General features: G+C 37.5%; 1 long non-coding RNA gene across 1 annotated transcript in view; it reads right to left on the bottom strand.

The window, feature by feature from the left end:
* Positions 1 to 737: 737 nt before the first annotated feature.
* The window catches only part of LOC110480095 (uncharacterized), a 29,014-nt gene continuing 13,089 nt past the window's right edge, over positions 738 to 16,662 (bottom strand). The window contains exons 2-3 of the long non-coding RNA XR_002467047.1: positions 5,327 to 5,400; positions 738 to 778 (exon numbers count right to left, since the gene is read on the bottom strand). This is a non-coding gene — a long non-coding RNA (uncharacterized LOC110480095). The remainder of the gene's footprint in view (positions 779 to 5,326; positions 5,401 to 16,662) is intronic.

Here is a 16,662-nt window from a genome sequence, read left to right as displayed (position 1 = left end):
GTTTATTCTGACTCCACTGGAGATTGCATGGGATTATTGAATACTTGGGTTTCTACCTCTTTTGCCTGAAAAATGACCAGCGACCAGAATTATCACATTTTGGCAGATGGAGAACAACTGTTCTGTATTCTATAAGAACTAAGGTTTTCTTTTTGTCTTGATGGATGTTCAACAATGCAGTTCCACCTCTGCCTCTTCATGTTATAACATGAGAAGGATAGAGGAGCAATATTTTGAAATTTGACTTAACTCTTGTATTGCTGACCTACAGCATGACTGCACAAAGAGAACACATGACCCCATAAATCCTGCAAGATGGAAAAGGCCGTGGCTATGTGAATTGATTCATTTCTCTGTTACTGGAAAACCAACTTTGCTACAGTAACATGTTGTACTTTAAAGGTCACAGTGAACAAGGCTCTGATAAATCAGGCTTAACACCCACATAGACGGTTCATGATAACAAAACAGGCTTTAAAATAAGTAAACAAAAAAGTAGGTAGAACAGCCAGAATTCCATCTTAGCTGGATTAGAACAGAAAAATCATAAGTAGGAAAGCAGCACATTTTCTGCTGTCTGAGGCATTTTACAGGTGTCATCACAGTATTAATTCCAGGAGGGCAGGAATCTCATACAGTTCTTTATCCTATATACTTGCTATTAGACATATGTAGACAATCTGCTCATTTCTTCAGAGAAAAACATATAAATTCCTAAAAATAAATTATGCTTCAAACTTCTTGCCCAGAATGGTAACTTCAGTTGTCATCTGTAAGACTGAGAATAGAAGGATGTGATCAAATACATTGAAATGAAATTTTACATACCAGATCTTCTGGAATAACAAAGCAATGTTAGATAGCTGACCAAGTCTGAGAGAGTCTGGCAAGAATATGCTTCTGGATTTCACAGAGAGACAGCAAACAGACACTTTACTCTCAGGATATACAAAATTGAGTCTAGTGGTTTTGATTATTGCTTTCTTTGTGTTTTAAGCATGCACAGACTCCCCATTTATATAATCTAGCCATCTGCATACTCAGTGTGCCCATTTATCTCAACAGCCAGAAAGGCACTTGCATCCACAAGGCCTTGCTCTGACTTTCAAGTTCTTAGTGAAGTTGAAATGTAAGAATTTAATTTATTAAAATACAAGGTGTATATTTCACTTGTGGAGCATTAACATAATTAATTAAAATTAATATAGCAGGAAGATACAGGTATTTAGCATTAACCAGGATCTCTGCATCTAAAGAAAAATGTCTGTTTATCAAAATCCTAACCACCCACATGATTGAAATGCTAGTGTTTTGATTTTGTCTGAATGTATATTTAGTTCTATATCTCAAGATTTAGTCTGAAATTAGCTTACTATATCTCAAATTATCACAGAGTATAGACCTAAGGAAAGAATGTCAGACTCTCTTTTCCTCAGACTTCCTTGAGCTACTCCAACAATCCCAACCCTGCTAATTTATTTGGGATTATGTTTGTTTATCACAGCAATCACAGTAAGATAGACTAGCTTGCTAGAGAGAACATGAGGTGCTGTTATGTCTATTATGTAGAAAAAGGTACACTGCAGTGATTAATGAGATACTGCTACCTCAAAGTACTGTTGCTATATGGCATGGCACACTGTCAGTAGAGATACCATCTTAGGTACAAACCCCCAGAGTAACTGTATTTACTATTTTTTCTGAATATTAATAATTGGATTTTAAAATTAAAGATAAGACCCAAATGTCACAATACTCTGTGTACAATGGTAACTAAAAATTGGATTTTATTACAGGAATGGAACAACAACAAAAAAAACAAACCAGGGTGGCTGCAGCAGTTTTTTGGTCTTTTTTTTTCATAATGAAGAGCTTAGAGAAAAGGTATCTACCCAAGTAGACAGGCCAGAAAAATGTCACCTGATCCACTGTGGAGAAGCTTGTCACAAACTGTAAATAGTTCTGCTTTGATGTCATAAATGAAGCCCTTCATACAGACTGGAATGCTTGGTTAATTGAATGTGACTTTTTCATTGATGTGATATGAAAACTCCCAAGGCAACTTCTGAATTTTATCTGACTTCCTTTTCCTCATTTAAAGCTGAATGATTTCCTTCCATGGTTTTATCACTGGGCCAGAAAGGCTGATAATATTGCTTCCTTCCCCTGTTAGATGTATTTGGACTTCTGCCATCCTGTCTTGAAAAGTAATACATTCGATTTCCTGTCCCGGGCAGAGCAACTGCCTTCATTCATAAAATGGAAGATTAACGTAAGCAATGGAAAATCAAGTGAAGAGACAGTTTGCATCTAAGCTATTTGAATTCCCAGCCATTGTCCCCAGTGATTTACTGCTATGAGGACATGCTTGAGCAGCATGAAGCAAATGTCTCCTCAGAAGACTGACTGCTGTGAACTACTGTGACCTCTCTCAGGAGGGAGGTGCTAAGGGTCTGAAACTCTCCCCCACCTCTCCCTTATGGTTCCTCTCTTCCATTCTCTTCCCCATTACACACTTTTGATACAGAGCTCTGTTCTTATCAGCCCTTTGCACACCAGAATGAAGCAGGTGCAAGGGAGATGAAAGCATGACCTAATTTAATCCTACTCTGCACCTCTCCTATGAGGGACAATTTCTAGGGCTACAGCCAAAAGTGATTCTGCACTTTTGAGGCAATATAGAAAAACTCTTTCCCTTCCTACTTCATCTCCTCAGCAGGAAGAATAATGTTAGACTTAACAGAATCGTCAGTATTTATCATAAATGTTCTTGATCCCCAATTGGACCTCAGCCCAAGGCATGAGGAAGTGCAGCAGCTACAGGGCAGTGACACAGCTCCTGTACAGAAATGCTACGAGGCGTGAATCATTAAAGTTATCTTGTTCCTGAGCACAAGCACAAAGACAACAGCTGTATTCACAAGATACACAATACCACATCCTACTGCACCTAAAAGAAAGGATCAGTCCTGAACTGATGCATTAAATAAAAAATACACCCACTGATTAATATAAAGTTTCCATAGCTTGTTTTTTGTGTCATTTTGAAACATATTTCATTTGTCAGGCAGTTTTCCAATAGCATTAACCTCAGTCTGCTGTAGTATTCTCATTTCTTTGCCAGGAAGACCTTTTGAAGCACTCAATGCAATCTGAATTTCATATTCTCACTTCAGAAAGGGACGTATTTAATTGATGAGTGATCTCTCCTCACATGGGCAAGACACAGCTCATGACTGCCTCATGGCTCATCAGTCTGGATGTAAGGTTTGCTGCAGCAGCATCAGTGAAGCCATCAGTGGTGCTGGCTGGCTCCCTCTGAGACACGGGCCCAACCTGGCAGCTGCTTCATGCAGCTTTACTGTGTGCCTTCCCCAGGGTGAAGGGACCCCAAGGTCCTTCCCAGCCCCCCTCCATTCCTGTTAGCATATCCCCACTTCTCCTCTAAGTTCTCTTATATTTTTCCAGCTACAGTTCCAATCCTCTGCTCCTATTTTCCTCTCCCCAGATACTTCCCTTTCCTTCATGCCCAGCACCCATCCCCTGAATTCCTTCCTGGCTCAGTGTGTAGGGCACTGAGCTGCTGTCCTTGTGAGGCTGCACTGAGCTGCCAGGATGTCCTTGTGGTTCCTCAGCAGCCCTGCTCCAACACACACTGAGGTCCTGCACAGCTCTGCACAGTTCTGTGATTGTCTCAGAAAACCTGGAACATGTTTCCTGCCCATAAAACTAATTTGGGAAGGGTGGAATAGGCTGCCTATGCTTATGTCATTTTACAAAAAAGATTATTTTCATGCAAGGCTTTTTCTGAGAGGCAGCATCTGAATAATAATACAAGTACAATATAAAATTATCAACCAAGTTACACTCATAAGTACCTAAAAATATATATAAATATGTACTTATGGACATATACATAACCACTTAATAGAAGTGGATTAATGATTCAGGTTTTTCAAATTTCATAAATTCTATAAAAGCCTTAGCAAACAAATTCTATGCTCCCAAGATAAAAAAAAAAAAGTGCCATCCATTTAACTGCTGAGACAGTTGAAAAAACATAGAACAAATTAAATTCCTAAATTATGATACGGTTAAGTTGAATATAGCTTGGAAAAAGCTGCACTTCAGGTGAAAATCAACCTTTTGAAGAAATTTAAGAGATGAAGTCATTATATGGACAATTTACTGCCAGAAGAGAACACTATCATCCCATGCTGAAATGCTGACTGATCTGGCACTAATCTGAATGTATTAAAATTATTATTCTTCAAAATATTTCAGTTTTCACATTCATTAAAAGCTGAATTTTAACTCTAAAACTTTAATCCTTTATCTTTACCACAGTAGAAAGCAATGCAAACATGGTAAAGAAAGAAACACATCAAGAAATCTTGAAAAGTAATTTGGTTTCATTTTCAATGAGATACAGATATATGTGGTCTTGTGGTCTGGGTGCCATAGCAAAAGCCAGGATTTTTATATTTCCAGTCCTGCCTTAAGAGAGCTCTGTGTACCTATTACTTTAGTTTTTCAGAGTGGCTAAAATTCAGTAAGAAGCAATGATATTTTAAGACATTTTAATACAACAGAAGAGATTTATAACTTTCAAATTGGACAGAAAAATTTCCCCATTAAGATGATCATTAAGAAATATTAACAAATGGGTAAAGAACAAAATATTTGCTTCTCTTTTGGATAGCAGCAAAAGTTGGACTTTTGCAGAAAAGACCTAAAAATATGGCATAGACTAAACCCCACAGGTTTAATAGAAAAAAAAAAAAAAACATGTTCTATAGGAACATTGCTACATCCAAACTATGTAATTTTCTGGAGAATCACAGCCTTTCTTTGTAAATTTCAGAAGTTATTGGAGAAATATAAATTTCTGTCTATATTTATTTTTTTTGGAATTATTATGACCTGGTAGCTATATTCTGATATTGTGATTTTCTCTTATTAAAGCCATTCTTTAAAGAACCAATCAAACTTCCAGGCCTGCAGCTATATGCATCTTGTTGTTTATTTTACAGTAAAATTTTACCTAGGAAGTTATTTGCCTTTTTACATTTGGCAACTTAAGTATAACATACAGTAAATATAGAAAAATGAACATCACTGTGTGTTTGGAACTGAGGCCTGATTTTGTGGCAATAGGTGATACTTATTTGGTTTTGCTTTTCTCCTCTGGGTTATAAAGTTGTCACTTCACAGGATATTATTTTGACATCAATTCTCAAAGTAAATACAACCCCAGCAGTCAGCACTTCTGAGACAGTTACAGAGCAGTCTCTGCTCTCCCCAGCTCCACGGAGTATCTGCTCACCTGTCAGTGAACACTTGTGGTTTTTGGAAGATGCTGCTGCCAGGCACCAGGGACAGTCTTCAGAAGAGCCATAGCTGTGGGAATGCAGCAGCAGGAAGACAATGCAGATCACAGCTGAATAAATGCAAATTTTTTATACTTTGAAAAATAGAGATTTAGTCATTGTGCCATATTCATTGAATCCACATTAAATCAAACCTTTGGTATTGCCTCTGCTTTTATGGAGCTAGACAGCATTTTAACATTTTGCTGTACTGTATGGCAATGGGATTAGACCCCCTGGTAGAATTTATGAAACTGAAGAAACTTAGCTCAAAAGAAAATTCACCAGCTTCTCTGACCCGGTGTTTTCTTTTCTCAAAATACATCCTCATTCCTTCTGCTACATTTTAATGTAACTCATGATATGCCTTATCTTAGATAGCATCAAAAATGGTAAATTGCCTCATAGAGGCCATTATATGATTTGTCTCTCTTTCCTAGGAACCTTTTGATAATTTAGTTCTTCTCCAGAACTTAGCTTTGTATATTCGAAGCCTTTTCTTCATTTCTTGAAATCCTGCCTAGGGCTGAAAGCAACTCCAAATGAACTGGATATATTGCTTTTCCAGCCCACTTTGCTTGGGAATGTATGGCATTCACAGTCTCAGAAGTATAACTGTCAAAGTTGGAAAATGGAACAACCAGGAATTGTTTATTTCATTATTTCTGTCTATATGCAGCTTGAAAATCTGTGGTGGCTGTGATTTTCCTTACTTAAGTAATTTACAATTATGGATGAAAATTGACAAATTTTCAGCACAATAATTCTTGGTCCATTGTTTGAATAAATCTTTAAGCCTTTGTCATTCCAAATGTGCATGTTCCCAAAATCTTAAGTTAGCAGACTGTTTTTTTCTCCTTTGTTGACAAATGACAAATAGGTAATTAAAATATGTAAGCATGGAAAATTGATTTTTAAGTGTTTATAAGGATTTTTAATTTTAGTATTCCTCCTATTTCTGTCAGTCTTTTGCATCCAGTCACCCATATCCTTCTGAGGTATTTCTGTCCTTCCAGAATATCCTCTAAAATTTAAAAAAGTAACCCAGAGTAACACAATCACCCTCTCTCTTTAAATTAATTTTTCCTCTTTTCTCTTACAATGCATACATTTTCAAGCAGTGATGGATATAGTGGTTAGGCTAAGATGTTTCCTTGGCTGTTTCCCTGACTGACTTGCTCTCATCCTGTGTGTTCCTTATCTGTGAACAGCAGGTTCTTTCATTTCTTTGAATAACTTACATAAGTTTTCATTCCCAAGGGTTAGTGAGACACTATTATTTTAATGTCATTTGAATTGTGATAGTATCTAGAAACTTCATCTCTACATACTGTGATATCTCCTGTACAAAGTAATAAATTATATTCCCTTATAATCCAAGAAAGAAGCAGCCATTAGCTCTGCCAAGGCATGATGGGCCCCTTGTATTTCCAGAGGATTTCAGCTCCTGAATGTTCTAAGTGATTTTGTTTCCAGCACTTATTCTAGGAGACTATTTCACAATCAAATATGTCACTCTGTCACAAAGTTCCTCCTGCTATTCAGCTGACAATTTCTGTTCCCTTTTAAAGTGCAATGTTTCTGTTTGTATTGCCCAACGCCCCTCAGAACAGAACCTCTGGTAAAAGCCACAACAGGATTTTGACTCATTGGCTTATTTCACATCTGGGATAACTGTACAGGAAGTAATATGATTCTCCAAATGTTCTCATTTTATATTTTGACATATAAACTAAAGTTGTCTATGAACACCTAGAACGAGCCATGCTTAGAAACAGAAGAAAATCAGTTTGTAGTTACGTAGACATTAAAACTTTATCCAAGGCTTAATCTGCAATATTTTCTTTATTTCCTATCCTGCTTGCTGCTGGACTGCTTTTGCTGTCATCATTCTTGCACCATATTTTGTTGACTGCCCTACTGTCCAAATTCTATGGAATTGTGACAGTCAAAAATGCTCAATCTGTATTACCTTTCCTTTTTCCTGTTCAATTAATATTAAAGGAATTTAGTTTTTGTTTATAATTTGGAAGAAGATTGAGGCAACCTGCACAACCTTTGCCTGTGCTCAGACAAGATCTAAGCCTTTGAACACCTAATTGTTAAGTTCAATCATTCTGTAACAAAGAGGAAAAAAAAGAGCTGTGTTTTTAAACTTGAGTTACAATATTTATGTAATTTGACATGGTAATTGGCAACTGTGAAGTTCTGAGTATCCTAAGAGAAATTAAGAATGTTGTATTTAATGCCTCAGTTTTCAGATTTTGATTTTTAAAACCAAGTGACTGAGGAAAAAAAACCCCGTTCCTTTATTTGTAAACTGGGCATATATAGAGTTTTTATCTCTGTGTTTTTCCTAATCCTTCAAGAGTCTTTATAGATACAGTCTGTATTACATTTAAAGGCATAATTAATCACTGGAACAAATCTACTAATTTTTACAAATTTCATTCTACATGAAAGAAACATTTGAAACCCCAAACTTTAAAAGAAGATGTGCCAGGTCTGAATAAGTTAATACATTTAGTAAGACCATAGTCCTAGTGATCTCACTTTAAAAACCTATTGCTTGATAAACCTAAACCACAGCAGATGGAATCATTATTCTGCGTGTCTCTGTATGTCTCCTGGTCATTGCATTCTTCAGGCAGAAGAAATCCTGCTTGTGATTAGAGTGAAAGCAGAATGGCTGCCAAACATCTGTGAGAAATTGAACATTTTTCATTTATAATCTGAAACCTGAGTGGACAACTAGTTGTTGGCCTCTTCTGTCTAGACTGGTGTTGTTCCCCACCCCCAATTCCATGTATAAGGGTCAGCCAGGAACCTGCAGGATGGAAAGAAAATGGTCCAAAATGACTAACACTTTTTATTCAAGTAATCAGAGTTCACTTCTCCACTCATTTCTTCCACCTCCATCAAAGTACAAGTAAAAGAAAAACCTGATTTTAGAGTTGACACCTATGAAAATAAAATGCCTGGCACAGGTTCTAAGAAAAGGCATGCCCTGGTTTTAATTTGTGTTCTGTAGAGGGCCCCTAAAAGTGAAAAAGCATGTGCTTAAGGCCCCTTGCAGCTATGAGACTGCAATGGGAGTAAGTTCTTTATACCCTCACTTTATTTACAATCCTTTGCTCATGAAAGTGATTTTTTTAATTACTCAGAGTTTCATCCTTAACTATTTATTCGAGATTTTACTCTAATAAAAATCTCTCTTACAAAGGACACTGTGCATGTTAGTTAAGCTTCCCAAATAATGCTTAGGTCAAATAAGTTAATTATAGTCCTTCCTTTGACAGACTGGAAAAGTGAGTTATGGCAATGTATTTTTGGGAAAAAAGTGGTGAGGAAGACGTTTAAACTTACACGCCAACATTCCAAATTAAGAGCAATTATAAGTAGTTAGAGGCTGAATTTTGGAAGGCTGATCATTCAGAAACTCAACTAAGTTTAATAACTAATTAATAACATAAGCCTAGCTATGAAATTGTACTTGAAATTGCATAAATGAAATGTATAAGCCTGCTACATCCACTATATCAGTGTGTCCATAATGAATTAAATAAAAAGTGGGAAAGGGAAAGGTGGAAGGATTTGGATGCAGTTAATATCAGCATGAAGCCAGCTCATAGGTCAAGATCTCACCAGAGCTATTCCCAATGAAGACGGAGTCATGGCACAACAGGTCACAGCACCAGTGGCAGGAAGCTGGAGAAAGATGGTGCTGATGGAATCTCATATATTTAATAGATTTTGAAAATGTATCTTTTCTTGCAAATAAGAGCTGTAATTCTACATTTCAGTTTCCTTTTCATCCATGAGATGGGAGAATATCATCTTGCAAGATGACCCTATTGTTATTTAAATGAAGCTTTTAGTGTTTAATCATTATAATACAGTTTTGTACCAGCAGATTTTATACAAGAATTTGTATAGTAGCATCTGTGATTAATATGACAAATTGCCTCTTTTTTAGTTTCCATGGCATTATCTCTACCAAGAACTGGATTTTATTTCTTTCAAAAATATTAAGTAAATCTGTGAATTCTATTGTACTTTTATCCACTTAACAGTGCAAATGTTCTGATTCATGGGAAGTGCTTTTTGCTAATAATGACACAGTATCTAGGAGTTTGTGCTAAACCTTTAATCAAATTCCTCCTGGTTTGCTTTTGCTCTTGGGTATAAAACCAGAAATGGTCACAGAATTGCGAGCTTGGAGAAAGATCAAAGAGACAGTGAGAAAATAAAGCAAATACACATAACTGCAATGAATATTGCTGATAAGCACATCCCAGTGGGTGCAGAAAACACACAGTACTGTTATGACCACTCTCAAAGTTTGAGTTGAAACTTGATATTTGACTGAACAGAGACAAAAGCTTGTAAATACATTACAGCTTATTTCTAGTAAAATCTGGTTTTATTACCATAGAGTCTAGACTGAACTGAGATTGGAATTCAAATCTTCATAGGTACTGTGCAGCTAAAAAAAAGGCTAGAAGGAAATGTTGAAGAAAGGTGGTAATTTTTTCCATTTTATAGGTTGGAAACTAAAACACAAAATGTTTCAAGCTTAACTGAAATCCCAGTGATTTCTATGGGCTGTGGTTAGACTCTTGGATCACACCCATGTTGTAGCACCTGCCAAGCTGCAGCAGGACAGTGCAAGGGCGTTGGCAAGATAAGGCAATAATGCAGGTGGCTCTGCTGAAAATGGGATAAAGCAGCAGAGACATTGCTGCCCAGGACCATGGAGGTCTGCAAGGACTCATGGGAGGAGTGGGTGCTTCTGGAGACATCCCTTAGTTTACTCACAGTGTGTCTTTATGACTGCCCAGGAGCAATCAAAATTTAAGACTGAGATCATGAGGAAATTTGGTTTTAAGAACACGATAACAGGCATTCTTTTATCCACATACAATATAACTCAATTTTACATGAGCATTTGAATATAGACCCAAGCTTTCCATAATTCAGGAATAACCCATTCCTCTAGTTTAAGTCCTTCAGAAATCAAACAGTTCAGTTCATCCAAATGTATGCAAATTTGGATGCTTCTCTAAGTCTTCCAGAGTCTGCAAAAGTAGGGCAATAAATCTCGAAAAATGTGTGTGACTTCAAGGAGAGTTCACTGCCAGGTGTGGCTGCAGAATCAGACCTGATGAAGCACTGCTTTTGCTCCAAGTTCATTTTCCAGATCCCCCCGGTAGAATTGGTTCCATGCACATGATGTACCTGGGTATGAGCTATGAGCTATACAGACATTCCCTCATCACCCAAAAGTGGGGTGTATTCATGGAAGACTGAGAGAAATTCTCATTCCAATGACTTAAAAAGATTGAGGTTAATGACCTGAATCCATGTCCCTGCCAAATAAAGCTATATTAAACTAAAGAATTTGAGTGTTTCTGTACATTCCATTCTGGACTGAAAGTTTGCCAGTCAGCTCACCCTTTCTGAAAACACAATGGAATCACAATAATTAGATTTAGTTTTGTATTTTATAGCTTAATTTTAATCACTATTTAACAAAAATAGAAATGACTATATATATTGTAAGTTATGTTCTCATTTAGACCACACCGCATTTCTCAATGTATTCTTTAAATTTTAAATTATTCTGTATTAATATTGCATTTCCCATTGTCTTCCATGTATAAATCCCAGCATCACTGCTATATGATTTCTGATTTGTGTGGAACAAAGCACTTGCAGAAGATGTGTTCAGTGCTCAGTTTCAGCAGGGCACACATTTTTAAGGGCACACAGTCCAGCATTTGTAAGCTACAGAATGAATAGACCCTTACAATTCCAGATGAATACAGAGACTTTTCTTGAGATTTTAACCAGCAATATGTAGACATGGGTTCCATGAAAAATCAAAGTCCAACCTGTTTACAATGTACCTTACAGAAGTCTTTATTGCTGCAGATTCTGCAAACTATGTGGTCTGTTATAAACTTCACAACAGGTCCAAAATAAAAAAGTGCAATATTTTTACTATTTTGTTTCTTTAGTGCACTTGGTGTTCTTGATTTTAAACAACAATTTTTGTAATCCTGCAGCCTTTGACAGCTGCAGTTGCTCTGCTGCTTCGCTCTTTAAAAATGTCTGTCATCATCTTCTTCCTTTAGTATTTTGTGAAATTTCTATCTCTGCAAATAATCTGCCTTTGTAAAATGATGTAGAAATATGACTAAATATTAGGACTCAGATCAGCATGCAAGAATTATAATAATATTTTAAATTATTATTTTTTCTTTTTAACTTTGACAATATTCCTCAAATTTACAAGACATGCTGATCCCCAAAAACTATCTCTAGTAAATAACGTGCTATATCCATATAATAATGCAATGACATTCAGAGTGTGTTTGCAATTGCAGCATGAAACATGCACTAACACTGCTTAAAGCTTTCCAGCTTCTTTTCAGCATTTTTACTGCCTCATTTAGGAAAGCATTATTAAAGAATTGAATAATGCAAAGGTATTTTTAAACTGAAATGCATAACTTATAGTATTTGCCACTAATGGGAACAAGCAATACTATAAGATGCTTAGCTTAGTCAGTGAAAAACTCATGTGAATCACCATAAGCTCTTAGTGAGACATTCAAAGAAATCTGTAAAAATTGTTTCTAACAATTCTGGGGCCATCAATTCTGCCTTAAAATGACATACCAACCTCCATCATTCTTTTCAGATTAGGATTTTCTTCTCTTCTGCCTGGGCCTTGAAGGTTACATTATGCATAAATATGTATAAACCACATTTATGCCCATATTATACAAATACTCATTCTATTTCCTCTGAAAGTCTACTCCACATGTACAGTACTTTTATTTTACATTTACTTTTAATATAGATTTGTTCAACTCAAAATTTTTAAGATATATGCTTGCCTTACACAATTTATTCTAGTGTATTTACTCATTTATTTTAGCAATAGACCCCACATGAGTGAGACATGAGCCCACACAACTCTTTACCACTGCCCTCTGCCAGAGCTGCCACCTTCCTTTCCCTCCTATGTCTGCACATCACTCAGGCCCTGGTCTTGCAGTACCAAAGGCTGCAGAGGACCATGTGGGCCCCTCAGTGGGATTTGTCAGTCACAGACTTTCCCAGCAGGACAGGGAAAGCCGGAGGAGCTTCACCCTGCAGGCAGTGAAGCCTGCAGAGCTCTGCTGCAGGAGTGCCGAGCTGTACGGAGAGGACCCACTGTCTGTGGGTAGCCTGCAGCAGGGGAGCACTGGGGCTCAGTCTCGCTGGTCACCCTGAGAGAAAAGTCTACATTCTCCATATGAAGTTATGTTTTATTCCACAAAGAATAGACACAGATTTGAGAACTGCAGCTAAAAGCAAGCCCATGAGAAGTTTTAGATGTTGGGAGCTTGGACAAAGGTCAGATGATTCTGCTCTGCCTGACAATTTGTTTTATGTCATCTGTCTGTAGTAAGCACTTTTTAAAAATGGGTTAAACTACCTCCTTTCCTACTACTACTCAAGTTCAAACCTCCTCACGTAAATCTTAGTCTGCCCCCAGTTTGTTTTTGCTAATCAGGAATTCTTGGAACAATACAAACACATTTGTATTTTTAGCACACATTATGTCTTTTCCATCTGCAAGAAAATTATTTAAGCTACTTCCCTTTTCTACTGGCTAAACTATTTTATTATTCTGTATTGATTATATGGATTTATTATCAAGTAGAGTTTGAGATAATATTAGGATTTCTGACTTCAGGCCAAAACTGGCCAAAAAAGTAGGATAGCAGAAATCAAATTAAAATTTAAATTAGTGTCTTTTACACTTTTAGCATTTGTTCTCACTGGAACAAAACATATGACTTCTGAACAAGTTAGCGATTTAGGAAACTATTCCTTATAGACCACGGCCAGCATACAGAAGAGACGCTGAACACGGCGCAGAGATAGAAGAGGCCGGCACTTTGAGCTCTGCAGGGGCCACCTCCGCGGCCAGGCGGACAGAAGACGGGAAGAGAAAGAAAAGGAAGAACCGGCAGCAGAGCTGCAAGCGTGCCCTGGGGGGCTCGCTGGTCACAAGTCACTAATCACCGGCCTAAGCCACCTCCTGCTAAGCTGACACGGAGTTTCAGTTGATAATGCAACTTCTCAGCACTGCGTTGCAGAACGAGTTGTACTTGGCAGACTGCCATGGTGCTGAGTGATCCTTCTCCTGCGGGATTCCAAAGCTCCCACAAACACAACAGGTCACTTTCCACTAATGTGACATAAAAGAAAGAGATTGAAAATGTCAGTGTTGACACTGGCTGCCTGATGAAATCAGTATGCAGAACCAAGCTCTGTTTACAAAGCCAGAGTTTAAGGGAACTCATGTAACTCCCTCTGTCCCCGAACTTCCCCTCTCCCACACACAGATTCCCCACCACGCTGAACAGCTGCCTGGGGCCTGACCTGAATGGCCACAAAGTAATGAATCTGAACCATTTTTAATAGTGCACAGCTAGTTTGGGATGAGAATGGCAGAATATCAAAGCTGCATTGTCCTGCTGCACAAACTAAACCAACAGTTGATGCCTGAATATTACTTATGAATGAGGAGAATGGCATACAAATAAATTGATGACCTGCAAAAATTTCCTAGGTTTGATTGTTAGAAAATGTGATCCCAAAACTATGAAATAGAGAGGAAAATTGCTAATATGCTGTGGAACACCTTTCATCAGGATTACTTTTTACAACTCATATCACACTTCAGAAGAGGATATGTCAAAATACACGGAGGAATATTGATTCAGCTCTAGCTGGCTTACAGCTACCTGGATTAATTTCCCAAAGCTCTTTGGTGTTCATACCCAAGAGAGTAAATTCTTTAATGAAATCATGGGAAGTGGATCAATTTGCATAATGGCAGGTAAAACCCACAGCATTCAGGAAAGAATAACAATTTAAATCAGGATGGTTTTGCTTCCTAAACAGACTTTGGAAATAGCAAAAGCCTTGGTAGGCCATTCTATAAAAAGCACCACTATATGAATGCTAATATCCCATTACTTTTATATTAATGAATAAATGAACTGTGAAAACACATTAGAAAACACAGGAGACATACATAACACATGCATCTGTTCACCAGGCAGGATTTTAGATTTTTAAAAAATTTCATTTATGCCATGCTTCTATCATCCAGTTCCATGGCACAGCATACCTGGCTCACCACTTCCTGCTTGTCTGGCTTTATTTCTACCCACTTGTTTTAGTACTGGAGCTGGCTGCTTATGGATCTCCATAATTCCATGGATTAGCTCTTCTATTTTCATACACTTTCTGAAGCTCTAGAGCAACTGAATATTAAAATCAATCTAGAACGGGATGTTGTAGGGAATGTTTATCCAGCAGATGTTGGGCAAAGCAGCAGTACAGCTGTGCTGCCAAGGCTGTTGATGTGGTAAGGCTGAGCAGAGGGCCCTGTTACTGAGCTGCGCTGCTCTCAGGAGCTGAGCTATCCCTGCACTGCACCACAGCAGCTCCTGGAGACCCTCTGCTACTCGCAGCTCAGGTATGGCATAACCACCGTGTCAGCTGCTCACATCACCTTCCTCATTCACTCTAAGGTCCTTCCAAGGAAATATTTCTGCAGGCAGGAAGGCAGACCAAGGCTTTAAATCCCCCAGTATTAGGCTTCTCCAGTGAGACCACCAGCTGCATTCTTAAAAAAATACAAGCTGTGATGTGCATCAGCTGAATGGCAGTCTAATGTTAGTTAAACTCACTGTTAGCTTGTGCCAAAAATTGTCAATGTTCTTGCCTGTCAGCTCTTGCCCCCACGTTCCCAATCTCTTCTGTATCATGGAATAGCCTAAAGATTTTGACATCCTATATCTGAATTCCTGCCACAGAAATAAAGGTGTTTGCTTATATCTTACAACCCCAATACTTACAAAGTAGAAAGCCTTGCTCTATCTCTGCTGCTAACCTAACAGAGAACCTTTTGGCTATCATGTCTGTGAAACCAAAGGCAAACCTTGCTTCACAAATATGTTGGGGTTTCTTTTGACCAAATATCACAGTGGCTTCCTCTGTGAAAAAAACTCTGCTTTTTCTAATGCTACTTTCCCAGCCTTCTCTTCTCAGTTCTTTTCCCATTAAAACTTAGTTCTTTCCAAGGTTAATATCACACTACAAGTAGGGAACTGTATAAGGAAAATTTCAGAGTATACACAGAATATACAGTGGATATTCAGCAAAGCAACTTTCTAAAATAAACTGTTTGAAGTGATCTTGTGGGTTTTTTGTTAACAACAGTTTACTAAATATAGAAGAGGGATTTTCTTACTGAACGGAATCATCAGTAAGAGCTCAAATCAAAAATTACTTTAAAATTTGGGAAAGATAATTGAAAGGATTGTTACACCTTGTCAAAAGCCTTCTAGGTGAACATTTAAAAAATGTTTTTAATTACGGAGATTATGGATGTGGTGGTGTTCAAATCTAGATACAGCACTGAATACAGGGTATGTTTTCTCATTAAATACATTCCTGGATTAAAAATTAAAGGAATCACAGACCTGTTGCCTCATCTAGCTCTTGGAGCACAGTAAATTTTCATCTTGAAGCAAGCAGCGATGAGGCATTGAGCAATCTCATTGCTGTGTTAGCTGTGGTAGGACATTAACAGACAAACAGAAGATTCTTAATGCTTCTGGTTCTTAAGCACACCTGTACTTGTAAAAACGTCTTGTTTATTTCTTTCTTTCAAGACTAACTCATAATCTGTTATCTTTGATTCAATAGTGTGTTTTTACTGGCATTTCTGACAGTTAAGAATCTAAATCAGATATGCAGTTCAATTTGTGTACTGCATTCAACTTTCATTTGTGTACTGCATTCAAACCCAACAATTCCTACAAAGTTCTGTCTTAAGTTATACTGAAAAGATCTTCTGCTGGGTCTTGCAGCCTGGTTTCGGTAACAAACAAAAATACAGTGCTTTACTGTAGGGAAGTTTTGATGTGAATCATCCTATTTAAAAATGGTATATTAGAAGAAAATTAATCACTGCTTGGTCTGTGAGCACTCCAGCACACTGTAGGTGCAAGTATTATTCATTCCTATGTGCAGTAAGTTCACTAAAACATTCAATATTTAAATATTTTAGCCATAGACACATTCTCCTCCTGGAATTTGTAATGTCCTTACTTTGGGAACAGCCATTCCATTCTGTACACACTGAAGGAAACAAAATCACTGTAAGCAAAATAATCCATCCAGTACTACCAGGTGCATGTATATTTTTTCTCCTGGT

The sequence above is a fragment of the Lonchura striata genome, chromosome 14 (assembly GCF_046129695.1).
Source record: "Lonchura striata isolate bLonStr1 chromosome 14, bLonStr1.mat, whole genome shotgun sequence".
NCBI classification, from domain to species: Eukaryota; Metazoa; Chordata; class Aves; order Passeriformes; family Estrildidae; genus Lonchura; species Lonchura striata.
This window is presented reverse-complemented; position numbering and strand designations above follow the sequence as displayed.